At 39.3% G+C, this 23,840-nt stretch overlaps 1 long non-coding RNA gene across 1 annotated transcript in view; it reads right to left on the minus strand.

The window, feature by feature from the left end:
• Window positions 1-484: 484 nt before the first annotated feature.
• Window positions 485-23,840, minus strand: part of LOC113833974 — a 35,833-nt gene continuing 12,477 nt past the window's right edge. The window contains exons 2-3 of the long non-coding RNA XR_003482210.2: window positions 7,320-7,425; window positions 485-1,906 (exon numbers count right to left, since the gene is read on the minus strand). This is a non-coding gene — a long non-coding RNA (uncharacterized LOC113833974). The remainder of the gene's footprint in view (window positions 1,907-7,319; window positions 7,426-23,840) is intronic.

The raw sequence follows: 23,840 nt of genomic DNA on the forward strand, positions 1-23,840 counted from the left end.
TCTTGTAGACACTGCTCTTCTATCTTCTACCTTTTCATGTTGCTTTGAGGAAGTAGAATATGAACTTGAATGTTTTATCTAAATTAATTTACAATGGGAGTAATGCCAGCAAGAGAGCTTATTGCAGGTAGTGGAAATGCTTCTTCATTTCCTGCCCCCTCCAAAAAGAAAAAAAAAAAAACTGGTCTGTAACAAAGAAACCCTCTTATAATACTGGAGTCTGCAAGGCATAATTTTCAGCAGTCATGTGGCAGACACACAGTGGCCTTAGAGAGAAGGGAATTAGCCATGGCACTTACCATCTCATGGCATTTACCATGAGATTAATCTCTATAGTGGAGATTAACCTTGAACAAATTTAAAAATTAATCCACTGATCACAAAGAAATATTTGTAGAGTCCAAAAATAGCCTAAGCATGGTTATTTCCTTAGCTAAAAGTTAAAGGATTTTATTTCAATTTTATACAATACCCAAGAGCCCAGTCTCCTACACATCTCAGGACTCTCAGATAAGAATGAGATAGAGAGGGAAAAGTTGAAAGTCACCACACTCATGATCTCTGTGTCATTTCTGGAAATGATCTTCTGTAGAAGACAAGTGTTACCTTCTTTTGGAATTCACCTATCTGTGTTAAGAACTTTCCGTAGGGCTTTCACTTAGGATATTTTTGTCATTTATCGAACCCTTCTCACCTTCTATTATCATGTAATTTTTACTAGAACTCCTCATTGTCTTTGTGCTCAATATTTCCATGCAAGTGTAATCAAGATGACTAATGCCCTAAATGTCTGGGGTAAGTGGAAAATATTCCTCTCCACTACCCCTCTGTAATATGCATTTTTTATTGTTCTTGTATTACTCTGTTAGTTAATGTTTTTGCATCAAGTCTGTGATCCAGTCTTAACTAATTTTCTTAAAAATGTGACAAAGTACTTGCTGAGTGTTGCTTCATACAGTGAAAGATGAAGAAGCAAAAGTTCCAGGAAAAGTTCTCTGAAGTTCTTTGAAGAAGTATTCATCTTGATTTGGGTATTGTTTTCCAAAACACATTCACCAAATTTAACATTTCCACTCCTTGGAGCATATGCCCATTCCTTCTGTTTTGAGAATTTGGAAGATTAGTTTGTCTCATACAGACTCCACATGTCAGCCTTTTGATTTATGAACCAGTGAATGCCATCTTCACTCTTTACTTTCCTCTTTGCCAGACATTAAATGGTCAGAGTAGGTGGAGAGAATGAATTTGGCGGCTTAAACTACAAAAAGTCACAAATGCTATTAAAGAGACCAGGTCTCTGGACCAGTGGTTTCCATGTACATCACCTCACCTTTTTTCTAGAGCTGCTAGCAACCTTAGAGTCTCCTTTTTTAACTGATGTGTTGCTGAACACTCCTTTCAGGCTTGTGGAACTCCATGAAACTCTGTACCCATTTCCACATCAAGTGAGCTTTGGTATCACTCCCTCAACCCAACCTTACCATATGACAAAGAAATATATCCAAGCTCATGGTAACCATTGGCAACCATTTCTATTTTTGCTTAAGATAGACTCCATATTTCCTGTTTTATGTTTGTTTGTTTTGTTTTTTGCTTGTTTGTTCATTTTCTCTTTAACTTTTTTCTTTTGGTCATTTTTGGAAGACACATAGAAAGAATTTTGCATCTTTATGTGAGTTTGTAAACCAAATTCTCTTCTTAGAATGTGCATCCTTCTTATGTTAATTATCACCCACAGTGCCTGCATAATTTCCTTTGTTCTTCTTCCAACTTCAGTAAGCCAGAATGAGCACGGAGGGCAGTGTGAAGGATGTACCTGTGACAACAGAATACAGAAGCTTGGACATTCTGCCAGTTGTCCTGACACAATCCACCTTGTTAGGAATCACTGTATTTACTCAGTCACCTGTAATGAAAGAGAACTGTTTTGAAAGACACTTTCTCAAAACACTCAAGAGGAGAAAACAGTTCTGTAATTAGTTTTTCCTAGTACAAATGCTTTGACCGTGTCATATGGAGACAGTTTGAGCCTCAAAAGTTTTCTAGCACAAAGCATGGAGAGTAGCCCTGTTCAAGAGGTACAAAAGCATATCGAATCATTTAAGACAGTAGTTGAGCAAAGTAAACTGTTTTTTTTTCTTTTAAATTTCATTTCAGATTCCAACCACAGTTCTCCCCCCTATTTCACCCCCAGCCCACCCCCAGTTCACTCCTCCTCAAAAGTAAGGGCTCCCACGAGGAGTCAACAAAGTTTGGCACAATAGGTTGGGGCATGGCCAAGTCGCTCTCCCATGCATTAAGGTTGAGCATGGCATCCCACCATATGGAATGGTCTCCAACAAGCTAGCTTATGTACCAGGTTTGTATCATTGTCCTACTCCCAGTGGCCCCTCAGCTAGTTCAAGCTTCACAACTGTCTCTCATATACAGAGGGCCTAGTTTGGTTCACTGGAGTCTCCATAGAAGTCAGTGTAGAGTTCATGAATTTCCACGAGTTTGGTTAAGCTGTCTCTGTAGAATTATCAATTATGATCTTGACCTCCCTTGCTTGTGTATGCCCTCCTCCCTCTCTTCATCGGGATCCCCAGAGCTCAGCCTGGTACTTGGTTGTAGATTTCTGTCAGTTTCCTTCAAATACTGGATGAAGGCTCTATGATGATATTTGGGGTATTCACCAATCTGATTAGCAAGCTCTATTTTCATAAACTAAACTCCATCTTTTCCCAGAAAATAACCTTCATCCTTGAAGTTTCCCACTACAAATTCTCTTTCTGGTATACACAAGGCAGCATACTCAGCTTTGCTGTGTTCATGCAGGCAACACCAAGTAGCAATGAGTAGACACCAATTGAAAAAGTCCACTAAGTATGATGAAAGAGATGTCTAGAAGAAGTGACTTGGGCATGATGAAATAGTTTCCTTAACTAAAAGTTAAATATTTTCATTCCCATCTTTATATAAAATTCAAGAGCCCAGACTCTTATTCAGCACAGGCTTGAAGTAAAAATGAAATATTAAGTGAAAAGATTAAAGTCATTGAACTCAAGATCATTTTGCCATTTCTGTAGGTCCCCTGTGGAAAGCATGTGTCACTTTTTTTTTAAAGCCATCTCTCTTTTTTTCCCCCTCTTCCAGACTCTGCAATAAGACTTAGGTGGGGCACTTCTACACCCAGAGGGACAGAGCCTTCTATTTCGGGGACCTTATGCCTCAAAGGAACTAATTCTGACGTCAACTGGAAATTTTGTTTCACAGAGTGACTCAAGATCAAGAAAGACAGTTTGCTCCTGGCTAGGTATTAAGACAACCAATACATACTTGCTTGTGTATTAAAAAAAACTGATACAAACTTCAAGTCTGCACTCTGGCATTTGCTAGCCATATTTCCTAAAATAAATTGCTTAACCTCTAAGGCTGCATATTTTTATCTTAATGTAAAACTAATAAACTTATTTCATATAATTTGCCATGCAGGGTGTTAGCATGGTGTCTACATCAGAATACAAATACTCAATACATGCCCACTAGTATGCACAGAATCTCTATCTCCATCACCCCTCCTCTCCTCTCCTCACTCCACACCATGCTGTCTATTTGTGACAGTATTTGTGAATATAAATCTTTCTATAACCATTGGATGAAATGAGACAGAGCTGTCACATTTCCTATCCAAGAAATACAATCAGAAAACTATTCAATGGTGCTTGTGTTCGAATCTCTGACTCATGTATTCTTACATGCTCTGAGTGCTTTATTTCAGATTAGCCTCTGTCAGCCCAATTTGAGGTCCCTGATATATCCCTATCACCAGATTTATAAAGGGAAATTTATGTGGTAAATCCCATATTGGCCAAGCAGCCAAGCAGAGGTGTCCATGAAATGGCAAACCTATTCCAACCCCCCTTCTCTATGTCTCCATACTGAATGAAGCAATTAGCTTCCTCTTTAACATATTTTATCACCCACTTCAAAATCCTCTTGTACACGGAAAAGCAAAATCACACTGAATAATACTCTGTAATCAGAAATAGACTTGCTTCTTAGAGTCATTGTGACTTCTCCTAACATGTTTATGTTCTTTTTCTGTTCTTTTACAGGAAATGTAAGTCTTCATTAATGGATACTTTAATTAAAATGGAAGAGGACAAGCAGTGAGGACGGATTTGGATGTCTAGGAAGAAAAGATGCCAGGAAAAGAGAGAAATGTGGAAGGAAGGCAAAGGGCCATGGAACAATTTAAGACTTAGTTCTGCCATCCTCGGCTGTTAGTTGGCAGTGCCAGGAGCTAGGCTGTCAGCAGTTAAGCAGGCAAAGCCAGGACCCTCCCTGTCTGTCTCTAAGGCCATTTCCCAACCATTCTACTGTCTTGGCTAGCCAGAGATTAACTCAAAAGTACACTGCCTTTGATTGGCTCTGTATCATCTGTTCCCAAACACAGAGCCATGCTTTGAGCTGACACAGCTTTTGCCTCCACAGATCTGCTTGCACAACGGGTATATGACCATCTGTCTCCTGCTCTATTTGCTTTCCTGCAAAGAATCAAAACTATCTCTGTAGGCCAGGCAGCCCATAACTCAAGGCCTGACTCAGACGTGGTGCGTAGTAACTGCTAATTTGTTTGAGAAGCACATAGGTATGGAGAGAAATACATAAGCCTTAGAATCAACTCCAAATGGAGCTGAGGACAAACCCTGCCACTTAGTCATGGTGACACCTTCGGAAGTGATGTCATTTCCCCCAAATGGTGTCACTTCATTATCTCCTATTGGAAATAACAGTAATTTGTCTGAGTCAATATTGCTGTGTAGATCACATGAAATTATCCAGGGAAAAGATTACAAGCTATAAACTGGTGACCAGTGGAATCCTCTGTGGTTATATATAAACCTAATGTCCCTCTGTTGGAGCTGCAATTCTGATTGAAGAACATTTTAGAGGCTCTGGGTGTACTGCCTCCCAAAAGTCACCTTACGATTACTATGAGCTTTGAAATGGCTCTTTACGAAATTGCTGTAATCTCTTACATTCATTCACTCATTTATATTTCACTCAGAAAATGTCCATCTCTTTTGATTGGCAAGAATTTAAAGTAAATTCTAAAAATGCCATAGTGGGGAAAGCTGTAAGAGAATTTTGTCTCTTGATACTTATGAATTAATGTGAGGGAAGGCCATTTACAAATCAGCATTTAATTATTTTATTGAATAAATATGTGGAAAATACATGAAATCAGGGAGCATATAACAGTGTGTGTGTGTGTGTGTGTGTGTGTGTGTGTGTGTGTGTGTGTGTGTGTGTGTTTCCATGATAGTTGAGTGGAGGCACAATGTTTCAAAATAATGAGGTCTTTCCTGAATAGGAGTCAATTAAACAGCTTAAAGAATAAATGAGACATAAGCAGGTTAGATGTACATCTGTGTAATGCGTAAATGGAACCATTGCTGAAGGGAAGGAAGACAGACAAAGGTCTCCCTGAAGGACACAGATCTTCTGGATAAATAACACCAGGGTCCAGAAGAACTTGCTACCCTAAAAGCTGCTTGGAGGACAGGCTTTTAAATGACTTTTTTTATAAGGTCTTAATTGTTACAATAAATCTTTCCGCCAAAAGCTGCCTGAGCCCCACTGACACGTGTGTGATTTATGCAAGCCACCCACCTGAGTTAGGGCCCAAATGAATACACAGAAACTTGTATTAGGTTCAAAGCTGCTTGGCCAATGACTATGACTTCTCATCTGCTAACTCAGTCTTAACTATCATATATCTATATGTTTTATAAGACTTACTTATCTTATTGGACGCCTAATTGGCGTCCCTCCTTGCCAGTGGATCACATCTTGCCGCTGGAGGAGGAAGGGGAAAAAAGGAACCCTTCCTGTTTCTCCTTCTCTTAAATATGAGTCTCCTTGCTATGTCATTTCCTGCCTGGATCATCACTTCTCTACTACATTTCCCAGAATCCTCTTTAACTCCTAGTCCCTTCTACTTGCTGTCTCATTTGCCAAACAGTATTTTATTTAACAATCAATAAGATAAATATACACAGTACATTCCCCATCACTTAATTCTGTGTTATTTTTACCTGTGACTCAAATCAATTCTCCCAGGTATGGGAATGAAGAAAAGAATGAGAAACAAGAAAAAGAGAACAGAGGACTGGAAGAATCATGGTGATAAGGAGGAGAAAGCTGAAGTACTCCTTGCAAGTGGTGAGTATTAATCTTCACCAAGCCTGATTCACTCTCTTTCAGACCTCAATGATGGAGTTATCTCAGCATCTTAACTTTCAGTTCTCTCCACATCCATTCACTGAATGTATTAAGTCTGGTCCAGTCCAGTTCCTACCAATTGTTCTTTCTGCCTCAGAGCAGACACTGGATGCCCTGTATATAGGAGATTGTGAGGGTTTCTCCATAGACTACCATACATCATTCTCTCCAGAAACAAGCTGAGATCAGTGATTCTGAACTCTGACTCAGATCATGTTCTCTTTGATTAAAGTCATGTAATGGAAATTTGTTGTCATGAACAAAACAGCCTAAAATTCTTTTCTTCTCAGCAGGATTGGCCATTTCATTTTCATGGCTCAGTGCCAATTGTGAAAAACATTAAGAATTTCAAGAGAAGGAGAGCAGAATATTTAGTAAAACATAAGCTTTTAAATTAATTTTGAAAAACTGTATAAGAAAAAATGGGAATCATTATGACATTTTCATAAATATATACATAGATTTTATATATATATATATATATATATATATATATATCATTTTGCTCACATTGATCTCCTCATTACTCCTTCTTGACCCTCATTGCCTCCTGGTGATCTTTTTGTTTTCAAATTATTCCCCCTGCTTTAACATTTTAGATAGATAGACAGATGATAGATAGATAATAGAGTGTGTTATAATACATATGCATATATATTATCTGAGACATATAACCTATATTATTCTATATTGCATATACAAGAAAAAACATGCAACACTAGTGTATCATAGTCTGATTTATGTTACTTACCATGATGACCTTCAGTTCCTTCCATTTTCCTGAAAATAACACAATTTTGCTCTATATGGCAAATGGAAATACACAGGCAAGCACAAAGTGCAAGTATACCATGTGCCTTTTCCAGACCAAGTTACAAGGCCATGTATACATTGTTCCTCTGCATTTCTCAGGAACACACCCACCATCAGGTACAGTCAGCTTTGTATGCTATCATGACCTTTCTCTGCATAAGTGACTCCTTCTAAGACCACTTCTTCTGGTCTCAACTAGTTCTATCCAAAACCCCCCTTTTTCCATGGATACTCACAGACATAGGCTCCGGCTTTGGATTACCAAAGTTCTGACCTTTCTTCTGCCCACTGAATTTCGTTGACAGTGTTTATTTTCCTTTTTTCTTAACCAGATCTTGCATTCTAGAATGACAAAGACAAGATGTTCTAACTCTAAACTATAGAGTTAGAACCATAGACCTATGGTTGATGCTTTTCTATGTTTATATAAATACTCACTTAATTTTATGTGTTACATAATATATCCACATAATCCACATATTTCTATGGTTTGGCTATGTAATATCTCTAAGGATGCTTGTACTGAATACTTAATCTCCAATATGGCAGAATTAAGAGGCAATTGAAACCTTTAATCCAAAGTAAAGTTTAATGTGAAATAATTAGAACAGTGGTTCTCAACCTTCTTAATGCTGTGACCTTTTAATACAGTTCTTCATGTTGTGGTGTCCTACAACCATAAAATTATGTCCATTGCTACTTCATAGCTATAATTTAGATATTGTTACTAATTGCAGTGTAAATGTCTACAATGAAGGATATCTGATATGCAACCCCAAAGGGGTTGTGACCCACCAATTGAAAACCACTGAATTAGAGTATTAGATGTATCACACTCAGAAAGGATATATGTGGTCCTGATGAGACCCTGCTTAGTTTGCCCTCTTGTTTCTTCTTCTCACCCTGTGGTATCTTGTTCTTACTACACCTCCCTCTTGATGCCAGGGACATGAGATGCTCATGCAGAGGCTGAACAGATAAGGCATCCCAGTCTTATAATTTTAGCCTTCAAGTCAGGGAGCAAATTGAGCCTCTTTTCTTTATGGAGTATCTAGTTTCAGGTATTTTGCAACAGCAAAAATAAATAAATAAAAAATACAAATACACATGTGAATATAGATGTAATAGCTTGCACAAGATCACAGCTCGAAAATGACAGATATAGTACTCAGGGTTGAATTCTTTTAACTACAAACCCTACATTCTTAGTCAACATACTTTGTCCATTCTCAAACTTCAGGAAAGTGCATGAATGTAAGATGTGATATGTTGAATGACCTGAAAAATGATATTGCAGTGTTTGGGGCCTTATGAATGTTACCTTATGTGGTAACATCAAATTTGCAAATGTGAATGTTAATGATTAGTACACAAGGGGATGAGCCTAGGCTTCCTGGGTCACAGTAAGTACACACATGTGTCTTTAGAAGAAGTAGAAGGAATGTTTAAATACAGAATGAAAAGTAGTATATCCACAGAAGCAGATGCTAGTGTGATATATTAATAGTTAAGGAAGGATAGTCGGCCCAGAAACTAATAGACATGAATAGATGAATGCCCAGAGCCTTCAGAGACATCACTGGCTTTGATTTCAACTCAATGGTACTGATTTTGGACTTTGGCCCTCCAAGAAATGAAATGGAATAAATTTCAGTGTTTGAATCCATAAAATCTTTAGACATTTGTCCTAGCAGCCACAAGGGAAGAAACCAATTCATTTATGAATGAATACTTATATGGAAGAATGAAGAAGTAAGGGATGTATAGAATAAATGGACTCTGTGGTGGATGATTGTTACTAAACCCATGTACAGCTTCCAAGTTAAACATGCCCTATGCATCTATGAAAACACTCTGAGTGGAGGTGATCTTTTAAATTCACTCGCACAAAGCATTGGATATACACATTGGGATTCCACATGCCTGATTCTGAGCCTTTTTGCATATAAAGTCCATTCTCTTTACTCCATTAGGAAAAATAAATAAGGTATTGAAGGTATGATAAAGTCCATACTTAAATTTTCTACCTCAAAGAGTGTAACTGATTTTCACTCTGCATCTGTATCTAGCTGATGAACTTCTGGCAGGGACACAGCCACTACAATTGTGAAATCCTTGAAGGTGAAACCCATCTGCTCTTTGTTAAATTTTCCCTAGACCCTGGCAATACTTCCTGAGTATTTGAATAAGTAAAAGAAGAAATAAATCAAAGAAATTTAGTATCAGACTTAGTAAAATTTGTGATTTAGTGTTTTTCCTCCTGTCATTATGACCCTGGATTCCTGAGACACTAAAATATTGATAAAAATGATTTCCCAACAAATGGAAAACATTAGGTCATATTACAGTTATAGGTGGGCTGCCTTACCTCTAGCTAAGAATGCTTGAGGAGAGACATTGTCATTTACTCTGTTATCTCTCCTCTCACTAAAGATCTGTAAATAAACTACAAAGACGGCATGAACATTCTTCCTATGTCATGAACAGGCAAAGATTTTATGATTCAGACATTCAAATTTGGCTACATTCTTCCCTGGCCTCTGTGCAGCAATTCTGTCTTGAACATAAGCAGCATTTGTCTCCTTTTAGCCACCGTGTGTCTCCATCACTGTATGTAATTGAGAGCTAACTCCAGCTTCCTCAGGGAAGAATTACATATGGAAGATTCATGCCTTTGGGATTTACTGGTCCCAGTTGAAAGGCCCTTGTTAATTTATATGAGGTCATAAATCAGCAGGAAAAGAAACATTGGCTCACAGTCCTTGAGAGGAAAAGATATCCTTCAGGACCAAATGAAAACCAGGCCATAAGCCTAAGAATGATTTAAGACCCTGGGCTTCCTTTCTTGTCCCTGGCTGATTTGAATTCCTTGGAACTTCTATGCTTGGGGCACCAAAAAGGAGGGCTTTGAACTGACCAATGCCCATGAAGGACAGGGACACAAAATGTCATTTAACTAGTGATACATCACTGGTAGGACCTTTTATCCCCCTATCCTCCTATGCATCATTGGTTATAATCTTGCCAGTTGGCTACAGACTTTATGGACCCCCAATCTAAGTTCTGTACTTGAAAGAGGTGGCGTACTTTAAGATATTATTTAAAACTAGCATTCTTGGCCTTGGCCAAATGTTCAGAAAATGTTCTTGCAATCTGGATGCAAAGAGAAAAATGGGTGGGACTAATCTATGACTTGTAAGTGGTAGTTATCAAGGGTACCCAAATCTCAACATTTGTAATTCTACCTTACAAGAACTACAAACATCATTACATATAAGACCATAAGGAAACTGCAGTGAAATTCTTTCTGGATGTAAGAAAATGGTTATTAAGACCAGTTGTTGAAAAAACTAATTATATCTCTATAACTTGTGATGTGAGGTCAGGGCTCAAATATTTCTGATCATCTTTTATTATGTGGCTGATACTGTTGGATGCTGGAGATAGAAAGTTCCTTCCTCCCAGAGGCTCTGGGGTCAGGGGAAGAGACAGGCATGTGACTGGGCATTACTATAAGCAGACAGCAGTAAGTGCTATGAAAGGTACCTGATAGAAATGCTAGATGCAACCAAAGATGGCATGTTCAACTCACTTTAGAAGCAAAGATAAATTGCAGAAGCTTGAAAGAAGGGTAGAACTTTTCCATCCAGATGAGGACAGCTAGAGTGGGGTAGCTATTTAACAAAGAAATAGTCAGTGCCATAAAATAAGGTTTTTTAATATGAGTGGTTGTGGAAGAACTGAGAATGTTGGATACTAGTCTACAAGTACAAGGTTGGAGAGAGAAACCATTAAGGCTGGAAATGTTTTTTTTTTGTTTGTTTTGTTTTGTTTTTTTCTTGATGAGAGATTGCCTTAGCCTAGTTAAATGAAATGTGGAGCAGATACTATATCCACATTTTGGGGGTCAGGGCAGCCTGTTTGTCTTGTTTTACACCTTGGCATGGCAGAACATGGAAAGATGATGAAGGCAGTGTGTACAAGGGTGGGGTTGCTGGCCATCTGGAGACTAGGAGATTCCAGGTCATTCTCTTTCTCAAAACCTATTGTGTGACTTCAGCCATGGATTCTTCTCTTTGTGGTAGGAATAGTGATACCTACTTCACAGACAGAGCATGAGGTATGGACATCTACAAGATAAATCATTATGGATTTAAAAGAAATTATGAAAAATAATTTGTTATCAAATTTATTAAAGATGCAATAAATAACTCACACATAAACAAAGAATTTATATATGTCAGATAATTTCCAATATTTAATTGTAAAATACCTGGTAGATGACCTCATGTACACCCCACTGAAAGACAATGAAGCTATGCTTGCCCACATGCAAGCATGAATATATTCAGCTAAGGATGTCCCTTTCTATAAAGGACAGAAAGCACAGAGAATGAAAGCTGCTTAAAAGCAAGGGTGGGAAGGGCTTGTGGACTTGATGATTTCTGTGGATTCTACAAGACTGTTAATTTTCTCAGTGTGGAAAGACATTGAAGTCATGTCACATTTCCTGTTCCACGACCTTCACACAAAGTAGGGGGCAGGGCTATTATTCCCTGGGCACCATCCTGGAATGAGCATAACATTTGGCACCATCAAGTCACCCACAGGCTATTGAGAGACACTGAGCGCCAATCCCATGCCTTCAATGACCATCTTAATGCTCTGATGAGTCCCATATCCTGTCTGTAAATGGAAGACCCCCAACCTTCACAGGGGTCCCCCATTGCTCTTCTGTGGGAGCCATCCTGCCCTGTCAAATTGATTGATTTCTCCGGAGACATCAAGGGTGGTCCTGAGGAAGGGGATCTTGGCAGGGTCTTCCCCCATATTCTTAGCTCATTTGCCACTTTGCCCTTGCCAAGTTTTGCTTCCTGTGCATTTCATCAAATTATTTCTTAGTCTGTCTCCTTAAGGCACATTCAGAGAATCTGAATTAAGCTTCAATCAGTCCTTGACTTCCCCCGAGAAAGTGTTGTTAGGAAACTTGTCTACAAAGGCAGCCTGGGCACTGTCCCAGATTCCAATCTCCCTTTCCCCTCCTACTCCTTGCCTTCCTCCCCATCAGTCAATTAATTCCTAGCTTGTGTTCCTCTGTGACCCCTGTTCTCCTGGTCACTGGGCAAACCCTGTGTATCCTGAAGAACTATGCCAAGAATCTGCCCATAATAGCCCTTCTCTTCTGCTCACTTCAGCTGGGACACTTTTGTCTAATTATCTCTGTTTCTGCAAACAGTTTCATTTTCTGGAGAAGAATGTACAAGATTTGGTCTCCAGCTTTCACTATACCAAAGTCAGGCCCATTGAGTAACAGGGATGCTATAAGAATCTCCTACCAAACATTCTCATCCACCCAGTGTAAACCTTTCCCTAAAATGAAAGAATGATTTCAATCAATCTTAATGACAAATATGCAAAGTATGCATCACAGTATATTCATACTCTAACCTGTTTCCACAATCTCCAAACTGAACAATTGTTGGCAAATATTTTCTAAAATTCCAGTAAAAGCATACATAAAGTGACTATTGTGGAACATTTCCAAGATCTCTACAATAATCAATCAAAAGGAATCTCCACATCTGTAGAATTATCTCTATATCTCCATCTCATTGCTTTCCCTCTAGAGTAGGCCACTATTATCTCTTAACCTGATTCATTGTATTTACTTTTAAAATACTATAATCTATCCTGTATTTTGAAGCTAGAGAAACCTACTAAACATGTCCTATCTCTCGTTTTCCTCTTCTGCTCCAGCCAAAATTCAATCTAAAAATTCTAACTCTGTTCTTGTTTACAAACCCAAGCTTTCCTGACCAAGCCCCTCTTTCTCATATTACCCCTCTCCCTCAGCTCTAACATACCTCTTCCAGTGTTTGGTTGCTCATGGAATTCCATCCTCAAAGTCCTTGTAGCAGATTGTACAGGTGTTTTGCTTATATGTATGTCTTGCCTATATGTATGCACCACATATGTACACTTACTACAGATACAGAAAGTGATCATTGAATATCATGGAACTGGAATTACACATGGTTGTTAGCTGTCATATGATTATTGGGAATTGAATACACATCCTCAAGAAGAGCAGCCAATGTTCTTAACTGCTGAGCCATCTTTCCAGCTAACCCTTTTACCCATCTTGATTCTTATAAACCCAGCTTCTTTGCCATTTAAATCTCAAATCCTCAGAGAAGTCTTCCTTGGCCCCATAATTTAAAGCATCTGATATACTATTATGCTATTTTGTTGAGTCACATGAAAGTACTGACTTAAGGGGTAAATGTAGAAAGTACATAAGGTTTAATTAAATGTCCGGTGCTACTGTTTTATGTGAAATATGATATTCTGTCCATCTATGTTGTTCACATTGCTTTTACATACTGTGGGCCACTACATTTGGCACATTAAGAAACAGAACAGTTGCTGTTTCTAGCACTGTTGTGATCAACACCCACTGTCATCTCAAGAATCAGCAGCATCACCATCCTCCTCACCATTCTATGCTACCTAAGAAGATGTAGAAGACAAGGAAGAATTAGTAGAGGCAACCTCCTACCAAGTTTAGAATATGGAAGACAATGGATTTTAGATGAGAGTCTACACTGCTGTAAAACTGCATGATCTTAGATAAGGTTGTATCCTTTGGATTTTGAAATTAGAATCAAATATCTCACAAAGTTTCAAGCTCTACCAATTATTCCACAGTTTCTGTAAGGCAAAGGGAAAATAGGTAAGAGTTCCAAGTAGCCAATGGCATTCTTTAAGTCATTTATTGCAGATGTTGTTTTCATTTATCTAATCTAGATGAAAGGCAACTGTTTTGATCATAAATATCTTCAATGTATATGCCAGTAATTACATATATTACAGGACTCAATCCAGAGTCCTTAGATTCCAGACTTGTTTATCATGTTATCCTCTACTGATAAAGCACAAGCTGCTTCGAGAGTCCAAAGAAAAAGACGGTACCAGCCATCCATGATTTACCCTGGCATTCACCATGTTTAAAAGGAGATTTGACTTGCTCACATTTCTTCCCCAGACCAACCTTTTCCTTACTTCCTCTTAAGCATGGCATTTCTTCATCTGTGAAATACAAAGTTTTCTTAATATATCTGAAGACTCAGTGACCCTAAATATTATTGAACCTATGACAAGGGAAGTCATTACTTGTTCTTGCATATACCAAGCAGAAGATATGTGATCAATGGGGGCGGGCAAAAAAGATTCTCTGAAGCCAATACAACATAAAACATAAAAGTGTCCCTGAACCATAATGGCTACCTAGAAAGCAAGGAGTGGTATGAGGAATACATCTCCGTGGTCAAGAGGACTTCATTCAAACCTCAGTTCTCCTATGCAGCTAGATTTCTCAGAGAATGTGACTCAACATGCATCTCCTCTTTCATCTACTGCTCCATAGAAAAGCAGTATCTGCTTCCTGGTTTAGCATAAGCTTTGAGTCAGACATTGTTGAGTGTTAATATGAATCAAAATGATAGCCATAAAATACATCGGCAGTGCAGAAACCCTTTATTCATCCATGCTACTGTATGTATTGAGGTTTCCATGAGACCTTGCTATATATAAAGTCAACAGTGTACCAAATTGAAACAGGAGGAAAGTAGTTGGGCATAACCTAAAGGGCAGCAGTAGCGTCTTCTCCCTGTCATCCCTTGTCTCCATTTCTCCCTGAATCTAACTCCAAGTCATGTTGCCTAATTCAGAACCAGAGGTGAGAGCCACTTTCCTACTGAAAACTCTGCAGTAATTGTCGGTCATTTTATGGATAATCGTAAACTTCGTCCCATGTATAAAGCTATCTGTGACTAAGTGGTCATTTTCTTTCCTCTGACTTATGAAAATGAGTTAAGGTAGACTAGGGACTGGAATTACAAAAATATGCAACATGATACAACAAAAATGTGTTCATGTCTCCAAGTAATGTGGGGAGCTGGGGGAGCGTAATTGCCCTGGGGAAATCCTTGTTTCCTCTGACCTTTTGTTTCATGCTCTTCCAGATTCCCAGAGTTCTATGTCCTGTATATTCAGAAAAAAAAAATGGTAGCTCAACCACAAGTTTATTCTTCTGACCCAGAAAACATGCATATAATTTTCCTGTCTCCTTTTATTGTCCAAAAATGAAATCAGAATAACATTTTACTTAATGTCTAAAAACCCTGCAGAATTAGATATCAATTCGTATTCTCAACCATTTTCCTTTCCCACTGATACACTAGTTCAGCTCCAGGCTCCTTTTTCTTCTCTGCACACCATTCGGACCCAAATCCCTGTGTGTTTGCCCCTGCTGGTCTCTATGTTAATGTCTTAGATAGGCATCTTGTTTACCTTCAGTGCTTAGCCAACTATTATCTGCTCGTTTTGGAGATCCTATAGCTCGTTCCTCTGCAGTATATCTAGACTTTGTCCTGGTGAGTTTATCTGCATGCTTGTGTACTTTCTGAACTTTTAGCTCTTTCTGAACACAAACTCTCTACACAACTAATGTACCACTATGTTCTCATCAAGCAGATCACACTCCAGTACTGAGGTGGGCATTCAGTGGGAGCAAGTAATAATTTTCAACATACCCAAAATAGAGGGCTGAACATTAAAAGCCAAGTTTAAAGTCAAGCCAGACCACCTGCTTTTGAAATGGTGTACTATTCCATAACTTTAACCAAACTGCTTTTTTGTTTTTCTGAATCTCAGGAGCCTCATCTGTAAATCCAGAGGAATATTAGCTGCCTCTATCATGTGGTTGAGAAGAATTCATAAATTAATGGATGTAAAGCTTCTGGCATCATGCTTGCCACACACAAGCAATATTCAATAAAACACTATTTGGAGTATCAAACACTTATTGCCTCTTTTTGTAGATGGAAAGATAAATGCCTTGCTCTGACCTTGAGAAGCCCTGCATTAGGACAGAGAACCTCACTCTGACAGCATGTGACCCTCAGGGAGTGAGTGACTCAGGCAGTCTGAGGCCCTGGTGACTTCCCATTGCCTTGGAAGGGTTCCTTGATGGAGTACTGCTGGTGGCAAAGAGAAGCTGACAAATTAAATGATTTAGTCTGCTCAGTAAAGTAAACGTGGCTCCAGGAAGTCAGAAGTAGCACAGAAGGGAAGCTCCAACTGCCACTGGGTGGAGGGAATTTTCTTTTCCAAACTCAATATGTTTTCACTTGAACTGCTTTATTTCATCAACATGCTCTTTGGAACATTGGCCTAAATCCATGTAAAAGGTTTTCTTTTTTTAAGCTTCCCCCTTCCTCCTCTCTAGTTCCTCAAATGCAAAATAATAATAATAATTAAACATATGGAAATCCAAAGAACGCCCACCCCTCCAAAGAAAACAACCCACCAGGTCAGCACAAGTATGCATGTGTGCAAACTCTTGGCAGGAATGTAGGTTTGGATGTAAAGTTGCTAAAAAAGAAGCAGAGAGGGCGTAGTTAAATCATTTCCTAAAATGGTCCTGCCATTGATAAATGGCCTTCCCTTCACAGAAACTCTTTATCCAGGTCGGTCCTGGGTGAGGCTCTCCCAGATTCTCTATTTCAGCCCCAGGAGGACAGAAATAGAACTTCATCTACAGTGTACAGAAGGTTTCTCCATCAAGGTTCCCAGTTGCTCTTTCTTCTCTGCTCACACATTAGAAAAGGGGATATTCACTTCCTATCATCTTTCCTAACATGACCAGGGCAGGAGCCCAAAGCCAGAAAATTTTGGAGGCACTTCCTTATTTGTCACCTGAAACTTCTTTCAAAGGACAATAATAAGGCAGAAGACCTCACTTCCACTGGCCCACAGAAAGCTCTGTGATGATTTCACCTCTCCAGACTAGCTCCAAGTCCTCCTGACTATGAAGCATGCTGGTTTAAGGCTTCAGCTCCCTGTTTTACACAGGGACATTGTAATGTCAAAAGCAAATGCCTACAAAGAGAATATTTTTCTTCCTTTTTTTCCCCATCTCTCCTGCCTCTTCACCTTTCTGTGTTTTTGTAAGAATTTGGCAGGCTTGATAAATGAAGCAATTTTTTCCAAATGAGGAACTTAAGATTCACTGTAAACCATTTACAGGAGTTAACATGACTCTAGTGCCCAAACTCACATAATCTCACTTACTTGTTCCTGTTTATACTATCAGGCATTTAATAATTATGGAAGATCAAAAGTATTTGGGAAGGATTTCCAAGAGAATAAATAACACCCCATTCTGTTGATATTGTTCTACAAGACTGGCTCTTCATTGGCGTTCTCAAATTGTTCTGTGAAGTTCTTCCTTCAGGGGAATATAATTCTACATAAGAAATCATGTTCTTCAATCAAGGACTCATAGGTAAAAGAATCAAGTTCTGGCTTATCAGACCCTACCACTTCATTCATACCTAAAAGTGTAGTCTCCTCCTCTTTAGAATAACAATGTGGCCTACCTCTTGGACATCACACACACACACACACACACACACACACACACACACACACACACAAACACAGTCTGGGAAGAGTCGTTAGTCAGTACAGTGTATACCTTGTAAGCACCAGACCCTGTTCGATTCCCCCGAACTTCCTTCCTGCTGGCTTTCATAGTTCCAGAAGGTGATATGCAAACTGTCACGGGAGAAAATATCTATCAACAGTCTTGCCCAGTTGTGAACCTTGAGAGCTATTAATATGACCAGCCAGGCTAGCAATACCATTGGTGCAACAATGGCATTTAGGCTATGGTATAACCAACAGCTTTCACATTTGGTAAAAGACCCACTCCACAGGAGGAAACTCATTGCCTGTTAACTGTAAACTTGGTCAAGATCTTGTGACCAGGGAGGTCATAGATCCTAGAATAAAACCTACTACTATTATTTTGCTAACTGGACATAATATTAAACTTCCTTTTAAATAATTATCTTCATACTAGAAATTAGTGTACCTCTTAGTCCTCAAAAGGGAAGCTTCCTTTTGCATTAGACACTGGTTAACCCAGATAGCTACAACTTCTTAAAGTACAGAGAATAAGTGACTGTGGATTTCAAAAGCCTGTATTACCACAGGGGCCCAAGAAAACCATGTGCTGAAACATGTGTTAAAATATGAGGGCCCTGCTGAGCTTGCCCCAACTCTTACCAGCCCAGAGTGACCTTCACCACAGCCTCTCCTGCAAAGCTGACCCTCAACAGGATAATGGACCCTGATGACCCTAGCCTGGTAAAGCTGGCCCTGCCCATCACCTGAGAGTAGTGGCCCCAGAAGCCTGGATTGATAACTCAGTAGTGACCCAGGCACAGATCCAGGGCTTGGAGTAGGCACATTCTCACATCCAGCCTATCTATAACCTTCTGAAGTATGTGAAGGGACTGCTCCTGCAGAACCATAGCCACAGGAAATTCATGACTGGGATAACAGCAGAATAACTGAAAGGAATGTCAGTAGGGGTCTAGTAATGATGGTATAATGAAGCCAGAGGCCTTGAACCTGACCAACAACTCATTACTTGCAATGGACAGTTGCAAGTAAATCTGTTTGGACAAAAGGGTATACTGAATGATACAGTGCAGCTCACTGTGTCACTAAGATGAATAAAGGTGGAAAAGACAAGGAGCAAAGTGCTTTCTTTTTTTCCTTAATTATTTCTTTTTACCTTGTTTTTATTCTTTTTTAGCTTTCCTTCCAGAGAGGCACTGCAAGAGGGAGGGGTGGATACACAGGGAATGGGAGAAGAGTGGGATTGAGGTGCATGATGTGGAATTCCCAAAGAATCAATAAAAAAAGGAGGCATGGAACAAAACAAATAGTTTCCCAAAGATGAAAATCAAATCAATAAATCAATTAATTAAAAAGTTTTGTTGGGGGACATGAGGAAAAGAGTCTGGGAAAAGTAAAAGGGTAGAAAGAAGGGATAGGATCAAAATACTGTGTATGGAATTATCAAAGAATACATTTTTTAGATAGCTAGGTGTACTGGTATATGCTTGAATTGCAGTATTAGGGAGGCAAAGACAAACAGTTCCCTGCCTGGAGCTTGCTGACCAGTGTAGTTTCCTTGGTGATGTACAAGCTCATCGTCATAAAAAGATAGATAACAACTGAGAAATGACATCTGAGGGTGACATTGCGTAGTTTCCTTGGTGATGTACAAGCTCATCCTCATAAAAAGGTAGATAACAGCTGATAAATGACATCTGAGGTTGTCATTTAACTACCATATGCAGATGTGCATGCTCTTACACACACACACACACACACACACACACACACACACACACACACACACAGTATAATCTATTCCATGTGCCTTGTGTGTGGTTGTATACCAATCTCTACCAGCATAGAGTCTGAATCCTTCTGCATCTGGAAAAGTACAAAATAACAGAGCATGGATAGAGCTCTCCCCCACTACCTACCACTCTCACCTTAATATACGGTAAAGATTCTGTCATGTCACTCTATAACACATCACAGGAGCATTGTGGCAGACTTGGATTCTCAGACTTCTGGTTAATGAGAGCTATAAAACTATGTGGTTGTAAATGTTGGTTATAAACATAGATTGTAGATATTTGTTGAGATATTAGCTAGAGTCTCCCTGCATCTGAGATCACAGAATAATTAGCTTAACACCTCACCCAACTGTGCATCCTGATCTATCATTCTGTAAATTCCAGAGATTCTTTGCTCTTAATATCTTGTTTCTAAATAGGTACCTCTGTTCTAGTCCCGAAAGAACAAACTCAGAGAACACTTTTTTCTTTGAGTCTATAAATATCTATGTACTTTTACACACACACTTACATACACACCTTGATGCAACAATTGGAAAAGAGAATTCAGTGGAGAGATATCAATATTGAGAATTCTAGTCCAGTAGAAATGTATATGAGCCACCTCACTACATTTTTATAGTGCTGGTGTCAGCTTCTGTCCATCTTGATTGTTTCATCTTACACTCAGCCCTCATTCTTTCACCTTATGGAGCAAACATCATAAATCATGTTCCTGACCCACAGAAAGCTGAGACTCACATACTGATGTCTGACATCTCTCTGCATCCATGTCTTGATGCTCTAAGCTGCCTCAGGAGTATTTATTCATCCCCACTCATCTCTCCAGAGGACATTCCTATGGTAGGGAACAGCATATTAAATAAATAACCATGAGGCCTATAGCTCTTAAGACACAAGAGGTGCTATTTTAAACATTTTGTGCTTATAAATTATTCTCATCTCTACACCAGCTCTAGCAAGTGAGTATATCCCCACTTCCCTCATGAGAGCTGTAGCATGAAGAAATGAAGTACCTTCATTACAGTCACACATATTGTAATGGTCTCATGATTTACTCTGACCTGAGAGTCTGCTAGGGCTTCTCTGTACTCATAAGACAGATAAAAAGATATGTTGATATGTTCCTTCTCCTAACTCACTACAAAGGGAAATGAATCTAGTTGTTTACAAAAGGGTGAAGTAAAATTTATGTCAAAACTTTGAGGTCTGGAAAAATATAAAAGTTGTAAACAACAAAAGATAAAGAACAAAATATCAGGGTTCAAAGTAAAATGAAAGCAGAACCTAGGAGAGTATTTTCAGAAGCACAAAAGTAGCCCCTAGGTAGAACAATCATGAAGAGAGTAGACCAGGCTTTAAGCAGTTATGTGCAAGGGTTAAGTTTGGTTCCGCACAGCAACTTCGTTTTAATGGTCTAATCTATCTCCCATACTTCCCACAAAAGAACTGTGGCCATCAAGCAGGCCACTTCCTTTGGGGGAGATAAAGGGTTTCAAGAGGGAAAAGAAATTAACTCTCAGTTTCATGAAGGCTCTGCTGCTGCAAGAGAAGAGCCAAACATTTAGTAAAGTTTCCATATCCACAGCATCTTTGTTTCCTTCTTGGAAAAAAAAGGCATTCCCTGTTCATCTGCACAGTGCTGCCTGTTGTAAGAATGCAGCCTCTCATCGGGAGTAGACTGAGCAAGCAGAACGGGTCCCCTCAATATAAAAAGGGGTTACAACGCTTTCTTCAGGCTCTCATTTCTAAAAACTTTTCACTCTTGTCAACAAAGGAAAAGAGAACTCATTGTGTATTTGGAGACCAACTTGTAGAATAACAGAAAGACTCTGATCCTCGGGATCTTTGACATTTTACATTGTCTCAAGGATGACACGAACTGACAATCTAGGCAATGGTGGAAAGGATAACCTAAATGCCCTTCCCCTATAATGAGACTGATGACTTTTTATGCCATCCTAGAGCCCTCATCCAGTGGCTGATGGAAGCAGAGGCAGACATCCACAGATATACCCTGAACTGAACTCTGGAACCTAGTTGCAGAGAGGGAGGAATGAAGATAAAAGGGGTTGGTACCAGGCTAGTGAAACCCACAGAAACAGCTGGCCTGAACAAGGGGGAGTACATGAACCCCAGACTGTTGTCTGGGAGGCCAGTATAGGACTGATCCAGACCCCTGAACATGGATGTCAATGTGGAGGTCTCTGCACTCTAGGGGGCCCCTGGTAGTGGATTAGTATTTTTCCCTGGTGTAAGAAGGGACTTTGAGAGCCCATCCCATGTGAAGGGATGCACTCTTGCCCTGGACACATGGGGGAGGGCTTAGGCCCAGTCCAGGATGATGTGCTCGACTTTGGGGAGCCCCCGTCTAGGGCCCTACCCTGCCTGGGGAGTGGAGGGTGGATGGAGTGGGGGACAGGTGGGAGGTTGGGGGAAGGGGAGGGAGACAGAGAGAGAGAGAGAGAGAGAGAGAGAGAGAGAGAGAGAGAGAGAGAGAGAGAGAGAAGGATTGACATGTGAAGCAAGCTTGTTCCTAATTTGAACTAATAAAAAATTAATTAATAAAAAAAACAGCTTGGGTAGGAAAGAGTTTATTTCACCTTATGGTATACAGTCCATTATCAGGGGAAGGCAGGACAGAAACTCAAGACAGGATCCTGGAACCAGGAACTGAAACAAAGACTATGAAAAAGTTTTTCTTACTGGCTTGCTTCCAATGGCTTTTTAAATTTGCTTAAAAAAATAAAACTCATGACCACCTGCCCAGGGATGGCACTGTCCACAGTAAGATGGGCTCTTTCATGTCAATTATTTTTATTTATTTTTTATTTTTATAATTGTAATTAGACCAATTTTAAATTAGAAACAAGCTTCTTTTACATGTTAATCCCTGTTCCCTCTCCTTCCCCTCCTTTCCTGGCCTGACAATTATTAAACAAGAAAATATCTCACAGACTTCCCTAGAGATGAATTTTATGGAGACATTTTCTCATTTGAGGTTTTCTCTTTAAAGATGACCCTTCCATGTGTCAAGATGACAGAAACTTAACACCACACCTTTCTACCTATCAAATATATGTGAAACCCTTGGTGACTTTAGCACTGAGTAATCTTTCTATCATCCTGTTTTTTTTTGTGGTTTCTTTGATCTTTTACTCATCCATGATTTTCTCCCTCTCTCTACTTTAGCCATTTTATCACAATTCAGTTAACTCCAATAAACCACTTCATTGACCTTTTAGGAGGTGCTAGTTTACAGACTCCTCTATTTCCTCCTCTTTGCTCAAAACAGCCTGCTCATACTTCATTATCCAGGTAAGCTTTCATTAGCTGTCATGTTGATCACATCTCTACATTTCCTATATATCTTGTACTATAATTATCTAATTGTAAGTCCTTTCTAAAACTGCAGATGTGAGTGAACTGAGCTTGTGACCTTCTCAGTCTTGTACTTCAATTGCTAGGTATTTGCAGCAGAAGAATAACAAAAACCACTCTGAATTGGGAAAGTCCTTAGTTCGTGGTCTTCAATATTTAAATGGGTCTACAACAATTCTCAAAAGGACCATTATGCTTTCATGGTTGGTATTTTCCTCTTGTCTGAGGCCATGTATGTCAACCTGTCTTTTCTTCACTCAAAGTCATAATTCCACTTCTCCCTTGGGGTCCATTTGCCCTCGACTCTCAGAAAATGAAGGAAAACTTGATCAAACCCCCTCAAATCCCTGTCATAAAATTCACATGCATATTTTCATCTTTGCCATTTCTTCTTCCTTTCATCTTGATGGAGTATAAATAATATTTTTAGCCATTTATTTATTTTTACTTATATGTATGTATGTGTTGTGTCCATGAGTAGGTATGTGTAGGCCCACAGAGGCCAGAAAATGGTGTTGGATCCAGAGAGCTGGAGTTATTGGAGGTTGTAAGCTTCCTGATACTTGTTCTAGGAACTGAACAAAAGACCAGCAAATGCTCTTACCCACCAGGCCTTCTCTTGATTGTTTAAGAATATTCTTCATTTCACTAAAAATTAGACCTCATGCTCTAGATCCTGTCCCTTCTCTCCTTCTGAAGTATGTCATTACATCTACATCCCCCCATTGAGTGCCTTCATTTCATTAATATGGTAACATAGACTAGACAGGGTATTATCTTCTGTCCAAGACCCAGATCCTTTTCAGACTCACACATTCTCTTGTTTGACTGAGAAGATTCTCTGGAAACCTATATAATATATCTTATTTTATCAATACTTAGATATTTCTATCTGGGTCTCTCATACCATATACATTGAAGCTACACTAGAAAAAACTGACCCCTGACCTCCTTCTTGCCAGGCTACATGTGCACTTTTCAACTTTGCCTCACATGACTTCTCTAGAAGCTAATGTTATTGCTTAAACCATTTTCTTAGGAAGATTCTGGAACATATCCCTTTTGTTATTCTCCTAGCTGTCTGGCTAC

This window comes from Cricetulus griseus, chromosome 2 (assembly GCF_003668045.3).
Source record: "Cricetulus griseus strain 17A/GY chromosome 2, alternate assembly CriGri-PICRH-1.0, whole genome shotgun sequence".
In the NCBI taxonomy this organism is placed as follows: domain Eukaryota; kingdom Metazoa; phylum Chordata; class Mammalia; order Rodentia; family Cricetidae; genus Cricetulus; species Cricetulus griseus.